Genomic DNA, 22794 nt, shown 5'->3' with positions numbered 1-22794 from the left:
TCTTTATTTCCTGTTAATCGTATTATTGCCTGATTTAAGGACAACAACAACAACAAGGGAAGATTGAAACATGTTTCTTTCATTTGTTTTAATTTTAAGTTCTGAGCACTCTAGCTGGAAACTATGCTTAATAGTTAAACTCAAAACATTTGTATTTCCTTTCCCTCTCTGTGATTCCTCCCCCAACTCAGTTGGCTCATTTCACTCTTAGTCCAGGTTCCAAACAACCATTAAAAAAAACAACAACAAAGACACAAAGCTACGGAAGCGAGACAACAAAAACAAAAAGGATTTTGCTTTTGCTGCCTTGTCTGTCGATGGCATCGCATGTTCTGATCTGCACATTTTGCCCACCCATCCAAGAAAGAAAAAAAGTTCTATTTCATTTTGTCAATCTGGGCATAAGGGAGGCCACATTCATGCAGTCCTCAGGAAAGGAGTCCAGAATCTCCCTCCCCCCCACAAAAAAGGGGGCCCTTGACATGGTGGAAATACACATTCTTGTTTCTATGGTGCCCTGGCTACTTTTGTACAGTTTTCCTGCTGGTCTCCATCTGTAACATCATATTGAATAGGGATGTGTGTTTGAATATGAAAATATTTAAAATTCACTGATTAATGTCACATTCAGTCAGTTCTGAATATTTCTGAAACCAAACTTGATACTTATGAATATGTGGAATAATAATCCCTAATATTCAGAGTCCCATTTACTCTTACAGATTAGACAGCAAAATACTAGGTTTTTGGTTGTTAGATGAAGTGCAAGTGAAACCTATTTCTCAGCATCCTGGACTAATTTCTTGAGAAATGAAAATTAAAGACAATCTGACACCAAAGGTAGGGAGGGCAGAGAACTCATTGTCTCTTGATTGGGGGTTCCCATGGGCTTCCCAGAAAAAAGAGACTGGAGTGGGAGCAAAACCTGTAAATGACCAGGAGATTTTTTTTCACCTTGGTTCTTTCCAATTGAGAAGTGGGTATAGCTGCTTACATATCCCCTTAGCATTGCTCAGGTGCAAGCCTGCACTGCAGCAGTTCTCTTTGTGTCATTTTCTGAGCCCTCAACTTACATTTCCTTCGTCTACATCTCATTATATATTGTTTCCTAAATATTGTTAGGAATAACAGCCAGGATCAGTAAATTCATAAATTAATATATAAATCAACAGGGAAATATTATATTAAACTCAGGCCCCTTTGGGGTAGGTATATCAGGGAGAAAAATACGATTTTGACAGATATATGAAGTTATATATGAAGTTAATTTTGTGTCTGTGTGTGTTTGCGCATGTGATATTTCCATTAGAAAAGTTTATGTTCTGCTGTAGCAGAATCAGATACTGTGTTTGCGTGAAAATAAGACAGGGTCTTATATTAATTTTTGCTCCAAAAAACGCATTAGGGCTTATTTTCAGTTGATGTTTTATTTTTATATATAAATCTACATTTATTCAAATGCTGTCATGTCAGTCATGTAATGAAGGTCAGACATGCTCATCAGATAAGATTGGCAGAGGAGACCCTTCGCTCAGTCCCACTGCCAGTGCAGACACAGTTAATTTAATGTAATTTATTATTTATTTATTTAAAAATATTTTACTCCACCTTTCTCTTTAAAACAACCCAAGGCAGCTTACATCATTAAAAAGACAATAATTAAAAGCTAAAAAACAGTAAGTGTACAAATATTTTAAAAGAATTAAACAAGTATTATATTTAAATATAATATTTAAAATGGTAAATAATATCAATACTAAAAACACATTTAAAAAGCAACAAAATACAACAATCCATTTAAAAAACAACCTGCCAGTCACTAAGGCAAAGCCTGCCTAAAGAGAAATGCTTCCACCTGCTTCAGGAAGGGCAGCAAAGATAGAGCCAGTCTAGTTTTCTGTGGGAGGGAGTTCCAGAGTCTGGGAGGAACAACAGAGAAGGCCCTCTGTTCTTTTACTATTGTGAGCCACTTTATTGGGAGAAAGGCGGTCTATAAAACAAACAAACAAATGTTCCAGTGGTGTCTTTCTACAATCCAGCCAGGGCTAGGGGGCGAAGGGGGGGGGAGGGCAAAGAAGGCACTTTTCTCCCAAAGAGCTGAAATGCCAGAGAAGGACAAGGATGGCATTAGCTCTCAGACTCCTGCCGCTTTTGTGGTTGAGAAAGAGGTATATGAAGAGCACTAAAAATTGTCTTACATATCCATACTAAGCAGCTCCTTTGTATTTAAAGATCTATCCCCCAGCCCCTATTCATAACAAATCTCTCCTGTGCAAAGCTGCATTGTGGTTTCTGGGAACTGTTGTACAGTTTTGAATTTATGATAAAATTCTCTTTTTGCTACACAGTAGAAGTATAGAGATCCACAGAGTAGAGCAGCTATAAGTTCCCAGAATCCACCTCTTTCTCATTAACTGGCACTTAAAGAGTCTGAATAAGAAACATTTGTAGGTGAAAGAAGAAAAACCACTTCTTTATTTTCAGCTGCTTGAAATTAGACTTGTGTATAGTGCTTTCTTTACTGCATACATAACAGCAAACAATCTAACAGAACAACAGCAACAAACAACTGCCACTAGCCAAAGAAAGAAGGGGATAGAACACTCAGCAGGGAGGCCCAGCTCTTTTTTGAATTTCAAAAGGTGGAAGTAATTATAGGAAAGGTAAAGGTAAAGGTTCCCCTTGACAATTTTTGCTTAGTCGTGTTCGACTCTAGGGGGCGGTGCTCATCCCCGTTTCCAAGCCATAGAGCCAGCGTTTTGTCCAAAGACAATCTTTCCGTGGTCACATGGCCAATGCGACTTAGGCACGGAATGCTGTTACCTTCCCACCGAGGTGGTCCCTATTTATCTACTCGCATTTGCATGCTTTCAAACTGCTAGGTTGGCGGGAGCTGGGACAAGCGACGGGAGCTCACTCCGTCGCGTGGATTTGATCTTACAACTGCTGGTCTTCTGACCCTGCAGCACAGGCTTCTGTGGTTTAGCCCACAGCACCACCACATCCCTAATTATAGGTTTGAGTTGGATAAACAATCACCCCATCCAGAAAAGTCTCTCCCAGTCACTCGAACTACAGACAGCATGCAAGTTTGTAAATAAAAATCCAACAGGAGCTCCCCTTCAAGTACCTATACATCTGACATGGAGGAAGAAGAGACTGAGGGCACTCAGGTGGGCAGTGTTTCAGAAACATGTGACCCTGAAATAACCTCGGCTCCCGCAGCAGCACTTGCCCCACCAGTTGCCAGAACTAGTAGTGATCACAAGTTAGCAATCCCTGTTCGGAATATGCACTAAAAAAACTGAAGCTCACAAGAAATCAATAACCTAGACAATAGTGCACAACAGGTGCTTGCATGGCTGACTGCATGCATTGCAATAAGATGCTCAAGCATAGGCAGGAATTGGGCCACCTCTCCAATAGTAGCATTCTCAGCCACTTGAAGACTTAGCACAGGGCACTGCTGCTGGCAAATGAAGAGGATACTGTGGAGACAAATGGTTTCCTTACTGTGAAGGGAAAAAGACATCAGAAGGCAAAGGGCTCAGTCACCAGCCCAAGGAAGTAGAGAGGCAAAGGGAGTGGGCAGCAAATGCATGCCACACCTACATTTCAATAATTGGTTCCAGGCTACCCTGAAGGGAGCTTGGAGGGGTGCAGGAAAAGGCCTTCTGCAAATGTAAAAATGACAGGATTACTTATCCCCTAGGGGAAATGATATGCCTGCATGACCAGCCATTCTCTCTAGTGCAGAACACTGGTTTCTGACAGAACTGGCACCCCATTTCCAACGGCCATCCTGAATGACCCTTAGCTGCAGGGTGGTGCCAGATTCATCCTCAGGGTGTCAGGCAATTGGCCAGGTGATATATTTTAGAAGCGACACCTGGAGCAGCCAGGGTGCAAAACATGCCTGTACTATGTATGGCCAACACTCTCAACCTTGCAGTTTGGGGTGCTTTGCAGAGTATGGAAGACACATGCATACCTAATATAGTTCATTAGACCAGAAAGGTGGCAGAGTATTTTCAGCACTATGTCCTGGGCAATGAGCTATTCAAGCAGAGGCAAGAAAAAATTGCCACTGAACCAACTAATCCAAGATGTGGCAAATCCGATTTCCACCTGCTTGAAAGAGTGCTGGTGCACCAAAGAACAGCACATACATACATACATACTTTATACATACATATGTAATTGTTACAGGATCAAGCCGTACATAAAAGAAAATTGAATGCAGAGCTTCAAGTACTGACATATACTGCAAAAAGCCAAATCAAATAAACAAGCAATAAAACTACTGTACAGATATAACAATATAAGACCAATGTCTAAGGCTTTGGCTATCTGTTCTGGCTACTATGGCATGCCACCCAAAATTTCGCAACCAGTTCCATAGTAGTCGGATTTTGATCAATTAACAATTGGTTACAGTAACAATTGGTTAAGGTGAAAGCCAAAAGGGGTTTCTGGCTTTTGGCTTTCAGCCTTTGGGGGCCCCTGGGTACCCCCAAAAACCACCGCTGTTGCGTTTCAGCAACTGCTGTGGAGTTTCAGCCCCAGGTGGCCACCTCTTTTCTAGCCAAACCCGTCCACACTCTCCCCATTGGCCTACAGGGCCTTGGGACCAACACGTCACTTCGGGGACCAATTCTGGTCACGGGGAACCTTGGCCTCTATGAACCACTCCTATAGGCCCACTGTGGCCTCAACAACCCCCTATGTCACCCTAAAGCCCCGCCCACCCAGGAAGAGGACCCTGGATCGATTCTTGACCCTTTGTCCCGCCTTGCAGGGGTGGCGTACCTGTCAAAAGTAATTTTAATAAATGCTACGTAGTATTACTATCGTACAATTTCACACGCTAGCAAGGTTATGCTCAAAATCCTCCAAGGTAGGCTTCAGCAGTATGTGGACCGAGAACTCCCAGAAGTACAAGCTGGATTTCGAAGGGGCAGAGGAACTAGAGACCAAATTGCTAACATGCGCTGGATTATGGAGAAAGCCAGAGAGTTCCACAAAAACATCTACTTCACTGATTATGCAAAAGCATTTGACTGTGTGGACCACAGCAATCTATGGCAAGTCCTTAAAGAAATGGGAGTGCCTGACCACCTTATCTATCTCCTGAGAAACCTATACGTGGGACAGGAAGCAACAGTTAGAACTGGATATGGAACAACTGATTGGTTCAAAAATGGGAAAGGAATAGGACAAGGCTGTATATTGTCCCCCGGCTTATTTAACTTATATGCAGAATACATCCTGCGAAAGGCCGGACTGGAGGAATCCCAAAACGGAATTAAGACTGCCGGAAGAAATATCAACAACCTCCAATATGCAGATGATACCACTCTCATTCCTACAACAACAGGACAAACTTTCTGGGATACTTTCTTGGTAAGTATGGCAGGGGCCTGTCCTCCAGGCGCATCCCCCACCTCAACCCCAGAGGAAGGACAAGGCAGAGGTAGAGACCTACATGCAGGTGTCCTGTAAGCTAAAAGTGGCCAGCCCTTTGTCTTACAGAGCTGAGCTGAGAAAGAGCCTGTTTGCAGAGATCTGGCCAAGGCGGCAGTGGGACGGCCATCTTGCCCACCACAAAGTAGACCCAGTGAAAAAAATGTTCTCTCAGGCAAGGGACACTGAAAGTCCACATTACTCACACCTGGAACCTGGATCTGTAGAAAAACTTATTTTCCTTAAGGTCAGCCTACCATTGCCGGGCGCCCCTGAAGCCCTCTTGGAGTAAGAGAGAATGGCGCATTCTGCTCAAAGTGCCAGGTATGCCCTGCTTCAGTCTCCTGCCTCTGCCCCCTTTCCTTCTTCCAGCTGCTACTCCAAGATGGCGCTCACTCAGTCAACTGTGCTGGGGCCCTTGCTGTCGGCAGAGTACCCGCCCACCACGGGTACTGCTATCTGCTGCTCCCTTCTGCCTGCTAATGCTGCCCAGGGTATTTGCCTATTCCTGAGGGCGACTTGTCTACTGCTTTCCCCAATGCAGCTGGCATTTCCTGCTGGCATTCTCATGGTTTGGGGTTCAATCAGTATGCCCACGACAGTCATTTCCTAATACTTTGGCACTACTGTCAGTGTGCACTCTTTTTGTTTGGCACAGGAAGAGGACACAGGGAAATGCTTTTAAAATGTTTCGTTTGTATTTTTTTTAAAAGAGGGAAATAAGGACTATACAGTATAGTGTACACATTGATATATCAGAGTTCCAGATATTCAAAGATTCTAATTTTTTTTTAAAATTCTAAATCTGAATTTTGGTGCTAGGGCACATCCCTAACATTTAATTTGCAATGTATCTTTTCTACTGCAGATTAATTTTGGGACATTCACATAATGGTAAGGCTGCAGAACTGTTGATCATATGATTTGGACCTCAGTGCCCCATAAAATTTAGTCACTTCACCAATGGTAAGCGACTGGGAAAGCCACTGCCCAAAATACTCATTCTGGTGCTCATAGTAATGGACATGGGGGTGGACAGGGAAACCTGAGGGGGAGAGGAGACAGGTGGGAGTTGCCAGTCTTGAACCACCTTGGAGGGGAAAAACCATGGAAACCCCAGCCCCCATATATGCTAGGTTGATATAACTGTGCTATGCAAATTAATAGACCTTGCAGTTTTGATACTGGTGTGTGTGTATTTTCTCTTACATCACAGTGATGTACATTAAAAACCTCACTGGAAGCCCCTCTCTGGATGCTGCCCCAAACATACAATCCCAGATGAGAGGGCTTTGTCAGCTGCAGCATCTTACAAAACACTCACTACAATGAGGTCCACCTGTAGAGCATATGCAATTTTCCCCCTTTTTTTAAAGGTTCCACCAGCCAAAGAGCTTCTTATTTTCCAGAAAGTTTCACCTCTGAATATGTTTTTTTTCCTCCTGCTGTGATTGTTTTTAATAATACTCCTTTACCCCTTCTTATTGTGATTGTATTAGTTTAGCCTGGAAACCTTGTATTGACAAATACTATAGAAATTGCTCAAACAAGCAAACTGGTGACCTCAGATGAAAATAAATCTAGCAGACAAACCAACCCAGCACAATTCCTGCCTGGCTGCATCAAAGTGCTTTTCTTGTCATTTTGTGTTTTGGTTGGTTGCTTGTCTTTTTTCACTTGTCATAGGCAACCAAGAAATTCAATATTTACGCCTCTGATATACACAAATCTACTACTACTACTGCCACCACTGATACTATAATCTAAAACAAAGCCTAGGCTGGTTTAGAGTCTAAATGAGCACCATAAAATATACCCCAGTATGTCTCAATTTTATTCAGCCCCATTTCCGCAGTTATTTTTCTTTCCATAAGAGAACAGCCATTCACAACCCTCTAGAACAGTACAGGCCATACCACAAAATACTGGGAATCTTCTGATACCATGTTTAAAAGTAAGGTTTGAAAACATATAGTATACAGTCAGAAAGTAAATGTGGGTGACACTTTTCTTAGAAGACTGAAAAATCAGAAACATAGTTTATGTGTTACCTTGAGTTTGTGAGCAAGGACCACATCCCTTTTTTTCCTTCCTTTTTTGATTAGGCTATGGAAGATACCCTGCATAGCCAACCAGGCCACTATCGACAACCAAATGACGAACATTTAATATCGCTCAAGTGGAGCAACAAAGCCTAAGAATGGGACATAATACTACTTTTAATTTGGCTGCAACTGGTCTACTTAGTACATAGGCTAAATTTTATGATTTCTGATTATGAGGCTTGCTACATTTCTCTGTGCTTCTGTTTCCAGCACAAAAGGAACCATTTATTTTGGTTTGAGGCAATGAGAGTGGTGCTGAATTACTGGCAACCCTTTGTCTACAAGATTGGGAGAGACATTCTAATCCAACCACTAGAGGTGAAATCTGAATCCTACACCTCTGATCAGAGTCTGCAGCAGCCATATTGAAACCTGCCTTAAACAAATGAACCAAGCCTACACATCTGGTGATGATTTTTGGAATGTCTGTGTTTTTTTCTGAACCATCCCAGATATGTGATGCCCAGCCTGATGAAGATATGTGTGGGGTTGAAAGCTGTCTGTTTTTTGTTTGTCTGCAATATTTTAGAAGCTTCACCACCCTTGCCACTGGATTGTGTGCCACCCAGTTTTTCTCTTTCTTTACACTACGCTATACGGCATTTGCCTTCATCTATATTAACTGTAGGAAAATACACATGCTGAAAAAAATTTGTGTGTGCACACATATGAGTATAGGGTTCCTGTACCTTATATTGATAGTTCATTCTCCCATAGATTTTTCTCACTCTGGTGCTGCCCTGGTGAGCCAGCCAGATCTGCTAGACCAGCTTAGTGGAGCTCTGGTACACTGGAACCAGTTGCCTTTCCTAGTAGTTTCCCTTCTCAGCATATATGCTCAACTAAAAAGAAGAAAAACAAAGATATTAGCGTTAACATTTGCATTTTCTGATAGATATGGATGTACAGTACATTTTGAAATATTTCCCATAATTCATATAGAAATACAGGTCACCATTACAGACTGCTCACTCTCCTATCCAGGTGGCCCTTGCCTGCTCCTCCTCCTTCACACAGTCCCTATCTTTACACTAGACTTGTGCTGAGAAACCCCACTGAACAAACAAAAAAGGCTTTTAAACACAGGATGGTCCTGTTAACAGCGCTCTGAATAACAGAGACAGCCACCACCCAACCTACCAGAAACTGAATCTCCACAGGTTACTGGGGAAGGAGGTCCAGATTTCCTGGCTGTAGCTTTGCCTGCTGGTTGTTATCTCTAACAAGGAAGGGCAGCCCAGCATCTGCACTCAGCAGCTGTAGGTAGAGAAATGGAACAATGGCCTTTACCTCCCTCCCCTTGCAGCTCAATTTCTCACAGGTGGACTCATTTTCACATGGTAACCAGTCTGTGGCATTGGGAAGTAATTCATAAGAGCCTTTTCTTCTCTCCCATTTCTAGGCCCAGAGCAGGCTGGGTTTCTGAATAGCTTCTTCTTCTGTATAGGCAGGCTCTCATAATGCAATATTATTATGACTATTTTTGTGAACCATGAATAATTACTTCTTATTCCAGTATTACACTCAGCCATGTTGTGTGCCATCAAGTTGGAAACTACTTATCGCAATCCTAGTAATCATGAAGTCTCTCTGCTATCAGCTTGCTCAGTGGACTTATGAAAACCACTGCCTCTTGGCCATGGTTCCCTTCTGTGCAGTAATCAACTAATAACTTTAACTTTAAGAACATAAGAAAAAGGATCTGGCAAGTCTAAACAAAGAGCTGTTTATCACTGTCCTGTAGCAGTGAAGTCAGATGGCTTCTGAAAGGCCCCAAGCAGAGTTTGAAGGTAATAGACCTTCCTTACAGCTGATATCCAGCAACTGGTATTCAGACCCAAAACATCTGTTCCTCACAATCTAGCTGCAAAGCGCCACTCAGATCCATGTAACTTCCGGGTCTGCAAAACAGACCTCAGTTCCATGCGACAGCTTCCCAGTCTTTAAATACTCTCTTATTTCCAATCATGGCCTTTATATATTTTCTTATTTTCAGTCAGTGATCAGCAATAATTGTGGAGAGACCTTACTAACAAAAGAGAAACAACTGCAGGCTGCAGAAATCTGCCTCCTGTGTTGTAATGGTACAACAAAATAACACATGTAAAGTCCTTTAATTGTTATTCTTCTTAACCATTCCATGTTTCACAGATTAGATACATCGACACCCACTCAGTCCTCCAATCAATATTCATCTCCCTGAGTGATAGCCATGTCAGAAATATTAATAGAGGTAGCAAACTATTTTCATCTTTATCTGCTGGTATGAAACATTCTGTGTGGATATTATGTCTTTAATGTCTTCTTGAAGGAAAATGGGCCAAGAAAAGTAATGTCCTTCTGATAGTGGGAATATGTTGAACAAAATATCAAGATGAGAAAAAAAATTGTGTGGCAGGGGGTGAGGATGGAAACGTTTCAGAGGATAAAAGGAACAGAAAAATGTATCGCTTATCAAGTTCAACCCAGTAACAGAAGTGTGCTGGCTTACAAGGCTAGTTTTATATCCAATCATTTTTCTTCTTCTTCTCTCACTGAAGTCTGTTTCACATACCTCCTCTTCCCACTTTCTCTTTCTATGAAAGCTGGATGTCCGCATATGGATAATATTATAAAAAACAATGTTTTGTTAAATGTAGGCAGATATGAAATGCAGATTTTAAAACAGAGTTGGGAGTTTGTGACCGGTTCCAAATATTATTGTTTCAAATGGTAGAGATAAACCATGCTATAAAGATGGATTTTGGTCAGAAAGATGTCAAACTGGGTCAGATGCAGACTATATCTGCAGTCCTTTGACCACTGACTTTGAAGTAAGCCTCACTGAACCTTATTTTTGAACAGACATAGAATTTTATGCTGCAATGCAAAAAAGACACAGGCCTGCCCTATTACCTATTCAGCCAAGTTTTCCCCAAATTTTACAGGAACTACTGGTGCCCATTTGGATCAGCAAGAAGCTCCTCTATGTGATTAGCCAATGAGTGCAGCCATTCACATTTTAACAGGAATGCAGAGTTATGTAAATTACTGTATAGATGTCTGGGTAATTGTCACTGCCTGCAAACAGTGCATAGCAAGCAGGCAATGCATAGGGATTACATGGGCTATTCTTAGTCATATCCCCAATAGCTGCACCACAGGTGCCATGGAAGCCCATTCGCTTTTCCCAGAACCAGCCAGTCCATTCACTGGTCACCTTGCAGTGCTGGGATCCTTTGTTGTTGTCGTCGCACCAATCCAGGAAGGAGCCTAGGCAGCACTTTCCCACCTCCTTGCACAACCAACCATTCCAGGGAGGAGGTGGGATGGGGAGTCTAAAGTAGTCTAAAGTAACGACATTACTTTACAATTGTAACTTGATGAAAGATCACTTCACTCCTTTTGCTGTGTTAGTATAATTTTTTTGTTACTTCTACAATTATGGTGAAGAAGGATTATTATATAGCTCAAGTGCTTCCTTGTAATGGTGAAGGAAAAACATTGTTCACATATAAAAGAAAATAACTAAAAGTACTGTAACTGTTAAGTTATTTTCGAAACACATTGAAGAAAGTTGTTCTTTTGAAACATCCATTATGTCGGTAACTTCAGTACAGTTTGGGCTCCTTAGAACACTTAGGTAAACACTTTGTAACAAACTATAACTAGCTAAATTTAAAAAGTGTCTTCCCGAGAACTTTCTCCTGGGTCACTCCTCAACCATGTACTCAGTAAGAGCCTGCCCAGAATATTTTTGTTCCTTGGGGAAGAATCACAAAAGATGCACCCACCTACCAACATCATGATACATAGCAGTCAAAGCCAGACATATCGTCTTGATATGTGAGGCAGTAAATCCTATGAGCACTGCTCTCTCCACCACCACCAGAAATACCAAAATAACACACACAAAACCCAACAATTATTTGTTGCCCTCTTACATGATGTACAATCTGCTCTCTGAGACAGCTGCCTCATTCTGCCCAATGGAAGAGCCAGCCCTGTTCTCAGCCATACAAAGTGTGCTGGAAACTGCATGCCTCTACTTCAAGATTTGATTCTGAAGGAGGCAAGTCTTGATCCCATCCTACCAGTTGCCTTTTGGCACTAATGAAAATGGAACAAATGTTTAGCAACAGTTGTTGAACTCAATGCTTCCTCCTCCATCATCACCATTTTGTCTTTGTAAATCACAACTGGAAAGAAAAGTGAGGATAGATTGAAAATATGCAGCTTACTCTAGACCACAAGGTCTGGACCACACATTTACTACAAGGATAGGGGACTGTGTGGTCTTCCAAGTGTTCTTTATGTGCAGTTCCTATCAGTTTTTACCACCAAGACTGATGTGAGATGCTGTCCACCAAGAAGCTGTTTTGGCTTCAGGTCAGTGTCTGGTATCAGTAATGGACTGAGTGAGGGTGAAAGGCAGATCAAAGAATGGGGATGCAGCTTATGCTGAATGCATTTGTACTTCCTCTGAAAACACAGATGTATAGCTTGGGAGTGCTCCTGGATTCATCTCAGGGGCCTGGATGGCCAGGTTTTGACAGTAGCCAGGAGTGCCTCTGCAAAGTTAAAACTAGCATGCCAGCTGTGCCCTTTCCTGGAGGTCTGATCTGGCCACTGTGACACATGTCTTAGTCACATCCTACCTGGCATTGCCTCTGGAAAAAAAAAAACTTCAGTGGGTCCAAAACATGGCAGCCAGATTGCTAACTGGGATTGGTCACAAGGATCACAGCAGATTCACTGGCCGCTGATCTGTTTCCAGGCCCAATTCAAAATGCTGGTTCCAGCCTATAAAGCCCTACAGAGCTTGAGTCCAAGCTATCTCGAGGGCTGTATATCCCTTTATGAGCCTACTTAGGTGTTAAGGTCATCAGGAGATACCTTTCTCTTGTTCCCACCACCCTTCACAGGGCCCTTGGTGGGGATATAGGAGAGAGCGTTCTCTGTTGCTGCTCACATTTACATCTTTGCCATCCTTTTGCAAGCGGGCAAAGACCTTTCTCCTCAGGCAAGCTTTCCCTTAGTGACTGGCTGCCTGAGTGGGGTTGTTAAATGACTTGTTGTGACTTTCTGATTTGAGCATGTTTTTGGTGTTGTTTTTGTTTACCATGCTCTAGTGCTATATTTGACCCTTCCTAGTATTTCTGTATTTATTGCATTTAGCTTTAAATATTGTCTTTTAATTATGTAAGCCACTTCGAGTCCTTTTTAAGGAGAAAGGCAGGATAATAAGTAAGTAAGTTAATTAATTAATTCGAGGACCACATTTCTCACCTCTGAGGTACATAACGCTTATTATCAACAGTCCCAAAATACGTACTTTCCCTATAAAAGGGAATTTTGGGCAAATGGATGTGATTATCTTGATGTTGATATAATAAAAACAATAATTTACAACTGCACCAAAAAGATGGTGCCTCATTATCTGGTGACTTCCCATCTGCAAATGAGCCAGTTTACAGGAAATAGATGTAACAAAAGATTATGTATTTAAATTCAATAAAAATGTCACAGAGCACAAGCACAAGGACCCCCTCTTATTTAAAACAGAGATTAGGAACGTGTCACTGTCCAGACACTGCTGGGTTGCAGCTCTCAGGATGCCTTATCATGAGGCATGCTGGGCTAGGGCTGATGGGAGTTGTAGTTTGACATCATCTGGATGGATAAACATTCCTCACCCTTTTAAAAAAGAACTGATATTAAACAGAAAATGAGAAGAAGTGCATGAGAGGAATGCAGTGATGATATTGAATGGGAAACAGGAGGTGGCTGCTTGGAATAAGCAGCAAAGAGGATTGAGAGCAAGAGTGGCCTCTCTAAATGGAGTTGAATTACAACGCTTAGCATTCTTCACCGTTGGTTCTACTGGCTAGGGCTGATGGAAGTTAAAGGCCAACAACATCAGGAAGGATATTTGTTGCCCATCATAGTTCAGAGTAAAAGGGGCAATAATGTCCTTTTTGTAGGAATGCCATTTAGAAATAGAGAGGTAAGGGACTGGTATGCTACGGCTGGAGGAAAGAGGTGATCGGAGGGAGGGACGAAGGAAATCAAATCACCTTGTGGGTAAGATCAGTCTCACTGAAAAACAGATTGATCCAGCAAGACAGAGGGGACCCACCAAAGTTCACTCACTCCAGCACTGTGGCACACCACCCTTTAGCTAAGCTTGGAAAAGTGATCATTTTTTAAACTGCAACTCCCAGAATTCCCCAGCCAGCACTGACCATGCTGACTGGGGGATTCTGGGGATTCTGGTCCAGCAAGGTTTCCCATGATCTGGCCCTTAGCACAAATATTGTTTGTGTCCACTTCCAAGAGGCTGGAAAGAGGTGGCTAAGTAAGAAAAGGGGCTCCAGCAGAGAAAATTTTCTCCACTTTGCATATTACAGCCCTGTTACTGGAGTTTGTACTTGTTCCGCTCCCTTCTTTTAGAAAAACAAAACAAAAATTAAAAAGGAAACCATAAAATACTCATGTCGCCAGGCACTATCAAAAGTACAGGAGCAGAGACCAATAAAAAGTTGGCAAACCTAATACTTGGTATATAAAATCATTTGATTGTTCATAACAATAGTCACCCAATATAAAGAAGCACTAATCTCGGCAGAGATATAGGTATGTTTGCTGAATAGGCATATAGAATTGGAAACAAAGAAGGGACCCATTGTTAACCGTTGTAAAAGGGACTGTACGAGAACATAAAGACTGTACCTGTACAATGAAGGTTTGTTTTCATCCTCTTTCAATTTATTTCCTTGATCTAATCAAGATATGTTGGCTTGCTGAAGAGCTATAATTCATTTCACTTTTTGGCTAGGGGAAAAAGACTTGTCATGTATTTTCTAACTTCTTATAAAATCCGCTCTTTCTCTCTCTCTCTCTCACACACACACACATATATACAAATGCTTCTGAGAGCAGCTTAATGCACCTATGAAGTAATTTACAATTAAAAAAAAGAGAACAACTTCAAAGGTATTAACTCACATGTGGGCTCCAAGCCTCTCATGTGTTCTATATACAGGGCTTTCCTTTCATTTTGATCAAACCTGTTCCATCACTTCAGCTGAAGTAGTTGCAAGCCTTTGATCTTGTTATCAACATGACCACTGGTGAGAAAGCTACAACTTGCATTGCATGTGACAGTGTATATATGATGTCACTTGCCGTGCCTGACGAGCAGGTTTTGATTCTGGGTGAAATCTCAACTTCTATTGGAGCCGACAAAGTGTCTACTGCCAGGAGGTACTTTCAAGCCAACACATTTACCTTGTGGTACAGAGGTGATAGAACACCCCAGGGCATTTTAGAAATGCCCTACCTCTGTTCACAGTAAGATGATCAGATGTTTTTGATCTTTAAACTGATACTGCCACCGCTTTGTTGGCTGGCAACTAGGATGTTTGCAGCCAAATGTGAGGACATTGCTGATAATATCTGGGTTTTGGAAAAAAACTTTTTGAGATTAATTTCCTTCTGCTTTGCATTGAGTCACTTTTTGGAAGTAAACCCTAGTAGCTATTCCTCGTGACAATCCACCAAATTTCCTGAGCTAAATGCATGCTTGATGCACTCAGCAGAAACAGTGGACACCACAGGCCTTGCTGAAGGCTGCTGTTTATAGCCATGTTAATTCTCCTATATCTTAGAGACACTTTCTGCCATGAAATCCTAATATAGGAAAATGTAGGCAAAGAAGGAAACTATAAATGGTTAACATTGCCATCAGCTCCATTGAGGAATTCATTTTCAGTGGCCAACAGAGGAATCAGATGAAAATTCAAAGATATCCACGTTCCTTGATGCTCTTGGTAGCTATGCAGCGTCCCTGTAGGCCAAGGAACAAGGGCTTCTACATTCAGCTACAAAGATGATGAAATTGAGGAAACTTTGACTTTCAAGAATGAAGGAAACCATGAAAGAGCTACACGTTTCTGCAGTTCCTTATCTAGTTCATCAACCCAGCTTTTAGCAATACATATGCCCCAAGTGTTACAAATTATTGTACAGCATTGTGGGTAAGCATTTATATTGGTCAAAACTAAGGTAGTCAAGAGGGTGTTAGGTACCATAATTACAAACTCTCCATACATCTGATTAATAGTTCTTGCAAGGGATACATGAAAATAGCAGGGTCCTCCTAAAGGTTTGTACTGAGAGCAGGCCGTGTTAATTGACAGTGGTGGGTGCATTTTGTTAAATAATAGCCAAGCAGTGTGACTATAGTCAGTTCCTCCCTTCACCCTCTGGGTTCCTGTTTGTGCGGACCATCCACATACAAGCAGGGACTCCTCTTTTCCACATCTGGTAAAGAGGCAACAGAGTAACAGTCAACGCTATGTGCGTTCATACCTCTAGATTCAGTTAACACCTGAATACTGCTAAAAGTGGGCTGACTTTCAATTTGTGGAGATCTGACTTTCCAGCTATAGGATTAAATGAGGAATTGGGGCAAAATAAATTAATTGTGAGTAATTGGGGCTTTGTCTCTTTACACTGTAGTGCTAACTGACTATAGGCAGTGGAGGCTGTTGACTCCAATGTCATGAGGGGTGGTATTGAATGCCGCTTTCAGTCCTGAATGAGCTATCCAAGATGTTGAACCAGATGACGAAACAGGTCCACTACAAAGATCCTTTAGAATTCAGACTAGCCTCCAGAGTGGATTCACCGCTCCTGGAACATCAGTCATCACCCTACAGTACCTACTGTACATTTTTTGAGGAGCACATTATTTGAACTTCTTTTCTATGTGGATGCCATTTCTAAAATGTTTCAGTCTGCTAGCACAGCATCTTCAGGATGGGATGCTAGCAGTTAGCTCCTAGCTGGTTGAATGCGCTCACACACAGTCTATTTTATTTTAGGTAACACCCCCCCCACACAGAGAGACACACACACTTACTTTGCATTTGTTAATACAACCTTCTACTTACTTCAAGGCCCGTATATACAGCCAGGATCTCTATGGCCTACTAAGAGGCCTCAGTGAACTGAGATGCCAAGTCAAGAGTTTGTACCATCAGTGGGACCACAGGAACATTATCTAGGACAGGAACCAGGACCCTTTGGCTCTTCAGATGTTCTAGACTTCAGTTCCTAGGAGCCAGCAATGGTCAATGGTAAGGAGTAATGGGAGTTGTAGTCCAAAAACCAAGTTAAACTAAAGTGTTCCCAAGAAGTGAAGGTCCTTTGGCAAAGCTATTATAATATGTTCAGCAGTTACTGTGATTACTGTTTTTCAAAGGGAATGAGAGTTCCTGTTTCAACTGCCGCAACACAAGTAGAATCACCAGGCTGTGGAGTACCTCCACCCAAATGGTCTCCCACACAGCCCACCGTTATGATGAGCTGTGGAGATGTTGCTTTTGGTGCAACACCCAAAGAGGTAAACAAGCAGGCTTATCATGGAGGTCACAGATAAGCCTGCCTGTTTACCTCTTCGGGTGGGCAATCAATAGCAAAGCTTAGGGATAAGGAGCTCGCAGTCAAGCCTGCTAAACAGAATCTAAAGAAGGCAGGAAATTTAAAAAAATTAATGAAGGAAAATGGTCATGCCATGCATGAGAAATAGCCTCTCCCCCACATGGTGGCACCTTTTCTATGGAACTCCCATTTTCTTTTTAAAAAAATCTGCCAGGCCTTTTCTGCTTAAGTGCTTTGAAAAACTGTATTCCTTTTCCATTAGACTTTATGAGACCTTGAGTCTGATTATTCTGAAACTGGACTTTTTTGCCTAGCTGCTGCTGTTATTTTGTGGTGTTTCATCAAATAGTTCCATTATTGTCAGAAACTGCTTTCAGAGTTTCTAGTCTAAAAAAGTACTCAAATGTTAACATAAATAACTTAACTTTAAATGTAAAACAAAAGGAAAAGCTGCACCTCTTCATTTATCACTTCTGAGGTAGCTCAGGAAAGGATAGCGTTCCTACCTGTTAACAGAAACGCTTGGTGTCCACAACCATTTCTTATAAATTAGGATGTTTTCATTCCACCAGGGAGAGGACAATATGGTTGGGTGATTTCCTGCCCCTGTGCCAAACAACCTGGTTCATTTTGGGTTCTAGGCACCTTGACTGGGTTGCGGGGGGGGGGAGCATTTTCTGTTCTGCCTCAGGCCAGCCCTGGTGCCGGTATCTGAGGTATTCCATTCCTCTTCTTCTCATTTTTTCCTTTGAGCCAAAGGAGACATGATGGGGCAGATATGTTTATGCAGACTTGGGTTTTACCCTGAGGGTGTATCAAATGGCAGGGCAGCAACAGGACCAGTTAGTTGGACATGCCAAAAGTGCACATAGCTTACCCTCTTTCTACAAGATGTTCTATCTTGTAGTCTCTTTCTACAAGATGTTCTCTCCAGCCCGAGTTTAAGTAAGTTCTGGGTGGCAAAGACTATCCTACACTTCATTTTATGCCCTTTTGCTCTGAATATCAGACACCCATTTCCCCTGATGGGGTTGTGGCCCTTGGGAAATCGCACATTCTGCAAGAACCATATAAATAAACAAAAAAAGCACAGTGCAAGGTTTTACATAGGAAATAAGTCAATGATCAGAATCCAGTTGATGTTTGTGTAAGGTCTATATAATTTGTCATTGGTCATTGTAGGTAATTACAGCCAACATACAAGGTGCGAGGACACATCTTGGTTGCACAACTGACATGTGTGACAAAGAGCTGCGTTGGTAACCTCATCATTCGGTCACAATTAGCTGTGGCAAGTTGTAGAAGGCATCAAAGGTTTTTATGTTAGTGGTTGTTGGGAAGGGGAACTAGCATCAACACAGAGAAAACCACACTGACAGTTGTGCAACCTGTGATACCTCAGACAAGCAATTGTGTATTCAGCTCTTTAAAAAACTAACACACTTCCAGTTTACGAATGCAGGATACTGTGCTCTTATATCCATGATTCAAACAACCAAGAAATGGCCTAATATTGTTGTATAACATCATGCCCACGTTGCCAGCAGGAAAAAGAATATCAGGAAAAAGAATAAATAGCAAACTCCAGCCTGAATGTTCACAACACCAATGGCAGCAGCCAAGACATTCTATAGGCAGCCATTCTCAACGGGTTATAAAATTCATTATGCAACTTAATACAATCATGGTTCAGCCTGTATTTCTTTCATATTGCGTTTAAAGCTGTGGACAAAAAAAAAAAAAAGATTGAGAATGGCTGGTCTACAAGATACCCTCTTGGGCTCACTAGCATTCGCAAAGAGACACTAAGCAAGGGAAAATCCCAGAAGCTGACTCCTTCTTCCCGCCTGTTCACTACTTCTCACCCAAACACAAAGCAACTGTCAGGGCTGTTTTCCAGGAAGAGTGGATGGTTGTGAGAAGAAGAGGGTATCCTGTAGACCAGGGGTCCCCAAATCCTGGTCCATGGCCCGGTGCCAATCCGTGGCCATGGCAGGACTGGGCAGCGGAGACAGATCTCTTGCCCCGCTGCATGCACTCCCCCCACATGCACAGTCTGCCACCTGCATGCATGGGTGCCCCTCCCCTCCACAACTGCAGGGGTTGCCCACCCGTGAGTGTGGGGGGGTGCCCCCCATGCATGGACCCCATCCCCCAATCGGTCCACCATTCAGAAAAGGTTGGGGACCATTGATGTCAACATTCAGGCCACCCTTTTCAATGTAAATTTGGCATCCTTTTTAACTGCTGGCAATGACATTGTGCAGCAATGTTGGGCCATTTCATGTCATTTTGAATTGTGAAAACAGAAGCATAATGTCCCACATTCATAAGACGGAGTATTTTTGAAGAATTGGATTACCTGGCTTTTAAAAACAGAGGTTTAAGTATACATACACTACACACAAATTCCAGCAAAGGCTTCCCTCGTGTAGAATTACTAGAATTGCTAGAGGATCCCAGGAGATGAGCACATGACCTGTACTGTGGTTATTGAGAAAGGACAGAAGCAAGAACAGCTGGGATGTGGCTGTATCACCTTTGTGCCAAAATATTTTGAAGGGCTGTTTAGAACTTAATTAAATGGTGAAGCAAAGATGTAAGTGCAACACATGCAATGGGGAAACATACATACCTTTCAGGTAAATTAATGTTGCTATGCCTGCTCCGCAGAATGTAGACTTGAAAGATATGCTCCAGTTTCCAAACCCTTTCCCTTGGGGTAGGCAACCTGAGAAAGAAAAGCCATATAAGAATGAAACCTCTACAAACATGTTGTGTGCATATTTCCCAAAAGATGCACACTCAACTTTTGAAATTTTTAAAAAAGGGAGGAGTCGGAATCAGCAAAGATTGTCACTGGAGACCAAGGTTAAGATCATCCATACTATGTAAAAGAAAGACAGTGAAGAAAGACAGGGATAAAAATCAATTCATTTTTGAGGAGAGCCTTACAGATACCAAATAAAGTCTGATAAGTGGATTATCAATCAAGTTGTTGTTGACTTATAAACCATCATAGTGCTTAGAACACTCTCTGGATGGTTTATAATACAATCTGAAAAAACAATTTACCCCCCGGTGAGCTGGGTACCCATTTTAAAAACCTTGGAAGGATGGAAGACTGAGTCAACCTTGAGCTGGCTACCTAAACCCATAGGGATCGAACTTGGGTTGTGAGCAGCGGCTTGACTGCAGTACTGCAATACTGCTGGTGCTCATGTAAGGTTTGCATGACTTGCCATTGGTCATTGTAGCTAATTACAGCCAAGGTGCCAGAGCATATCTTGGTTGTACAACTGACATGTGTTACAAAGAGGTACACTGGCACCTCAGTCACAATCAGTACTGGAATACTGCAGTACTGTATAAGTATTGCACCACAGTCTCCATTGTAAAATGTCAAACCTCAATGGTCACTAGAGCAAAAATGAGTAAACTGAGGATATCCTGCCATGCATGTATAATAAGACTATAAAACTCACACACAAAAACATTTTTAAAAATGAAATAAAAAAAAGTGGGGGCAGCAGGAAGAAAGACCTAATATAAGAGGGATTGTTCCAAAAAAAGAAACCACAGCTGCTGATTTGCAAGATCTGAGCAGAACTTACTGAAAAAGAAAATATTGCTGGAGGCGGGCAATAGGAGGAGAATCTGTTGGTTTGAAAGATATGAGCACAACTATCAATGATAGGAGATTCTGGATATAATTGATTCATTCAGTCACCTCACATCAGAAGTGACTTGATGGCACATAACATATTTAGAGGGTTGTTGTTGTTATTGTTGTTGTTGTTGTTGCTGTCGTTATCGTCGTCGTCGTCATCATCATCATCATCATCATCATTATCATCATCATCATCTAACGATTATATTGTGTCAAGGCTAGGCAAGCACAAGGATAAGAGGACCACATTGTGCTAAGAACAGAATAAGAAGCCAGAGAGAAGAAGGAGATTCAAAGAACAAGGACTGTAGAGAGTGGATCCAAATAAAGAGGTGTAAAATAGGGAGACCAGTTAAAGAGTTGTTTCAATTTAATTCTTGGCTTTTATAGTTAGTCCCCCACATTGGTTCATGAAAGATGGTTTGTAAATCATTTCGTAATGAATAAACAGCCTAGCTGAGGAGGCAAAAAGTACAATTGCCTGGAGCAGCCAAATTCCATTGGCTGCATGTTAATTCTGCCTCCTTCATTCATTTTATACAAAAGAAAAGCGGGGGGGGGGGGAGAGACAAACCAGTGTTCTCCTCTTCTCTCTGCTCTTCGAGGGGGATAGGGTTAAAAGGCTGTAAAACAGAAATGTCTTTAAAAAAGAAAAACCACTTTCCTATCTCCTCCCTTGCCTCTGCATACATCAAGATGAGAACTCAAAGAAAGGCTTTGTCAGCTCTGAGCAAGAACTGAAGGGCTGAAATCCTGTTGAACATTGAACTTGAAGTTGTGAAATTTGTACCAAGGCAGAAGACTTACCCAGAAAGCAGTTCTGAGGATGCAATTGCTTGTTAAGTTGTGCAGTAAGTATGTGGTCAGTGTACAGTGAATTGTGTGGTTCACTGTGTAGTTCACTGCACAATCAGAGATACAGATGGCCTGGGTGTAACTCCCCATGAACTCCTGCAGGTGCAACTTCACACTACGCCAAGTTCAACAGGATTTCAGCAAAGGAGGCTGCGATCAAAACCAAATGGGGAGTCCAAAAGCAGAGGACCCATGTAAGAGTCAAAAGAATGAGATAAAAGGGAAGAGAAGAAAGGAGGAAGGGGAAAAAAACAAATAAACAAACAGGGAGACAAGAATGGCAGAGCTGGAGTTCTATTCATTGAGCAGAGCTGAAATTCACACCCTGATGCAAAGTAGCTATCCAACTATCTGGGCAGCAGTTCTTTGTTTATTCAGGTATATCCTACTTTGTCTCCATGGAGACTGAGATGGCATATGTGGTGCAACCCCCACATCCACACCCAGTTTCATCCTGTGAGGAAGGTTAGGATTAAAGGCATCACAACAGCTCATTGGCTCTACAGTATATGGTTATCCAGTTTGTTTCCTCAAGACAATCCTGGAGAAGAGATTAGAGGGAGAGCCAGTTCACAGGCCAAAGGACAGCATTTGAGCCTCCTGACTACAAATTTTAAACACCATCCATAACCGGCATCTCCCACCTGGCTAATTTGGGGGAGACTACTAATAGTAATTTGGGGACTTCCATATGTGCCACTCTCAGTTTTTGCTTCTGCCCAATACATGCTTTCTCTGTATTGGAGCTTGCAAACTTCAGATGTTTGGGAGCCATTTTTATTTATCCTGTGGGATAAATATCCGGCCCTTTCAAGTGGAATAGGAAGTGACTGAAAGGTCACTCCCAGCTTTAAAAAATGATTTTGAAAGTGATTTCTTGATAAGACAAAGTATAATTAAAAATATCGTTAGGTATCATTAAAAAGGGGATTGAAAATAAAACAGCCAACATTATAATGCCATTGTACGAAACACTGGTAAGGCCGCACCTGGAGTATTGCATACAATTGTGGTCGCTGAACCTCAAAAAAGGCATAGTGGAAATGGAAAAGGTGCAGAAGAGAATGACTAAAATGATGACTAGGCTGGGAAACCTCCCTTATGAGGAAAGACTACAGCTTTTGGGGCTCTTTAAAGAAAAGGCACCTGAGGGGGGACATGATTGAGACATATAAAATTATTCAGGGAATGGATAAAGAGGGTAGACGGAAGCTCTTTTCCCTCTCACACAATACCAGAACTAGGGGACTTCCACTCTAATTGAGTGTTGAGAGA

At 42.0% G+C, this 22794-nt stretch overlaps 1 long non-coding RNA gene across 2 annotated transcripts in view; it reads right to left on the bottom strand.

Annotated features, from left to right (window-relative positions):
- LOC110085881 (uncharacterized) overlaps positions 1–22794 on the bottom strand; it is an 82203-nt gene that overhangs the window by 56676 nt on the left and 2733 nt on the right. For both annotated transcript variants that reach the window (XR_013541092.1, XR_013541091.1), the window contains exons 2-3: positions 19630–19725; positions 8258–8410 (exon numbers count right to left, since the gene is read on the bottom strand). This is a non-coding gene — a long non-coding RNA (uncharacterized LOC110085881). The remainder of the gene's footprint in view (positions 1–8257; positions 8411–19629; positions 19726–22794) is intronic.

The sequence above is a fragment of the Pogona vitticeps genome, chromosome 2 (genome assembly GCF_051106095.1).
Source record: "Pogona vitticeps strain Pit_001003342236 chromosome 2, PviZW2.1, whole genome shotgun sequence".
Classification (NCBI taxonomy): Eukaryota; Metazoa; Chordata; class Lepidosauria; order Squamata; family Agamidae; genus Pogona; species Pogona vitticeps.
This window is presented reverse-complemented; position numbering and strand designations above follow the sequence as displayed.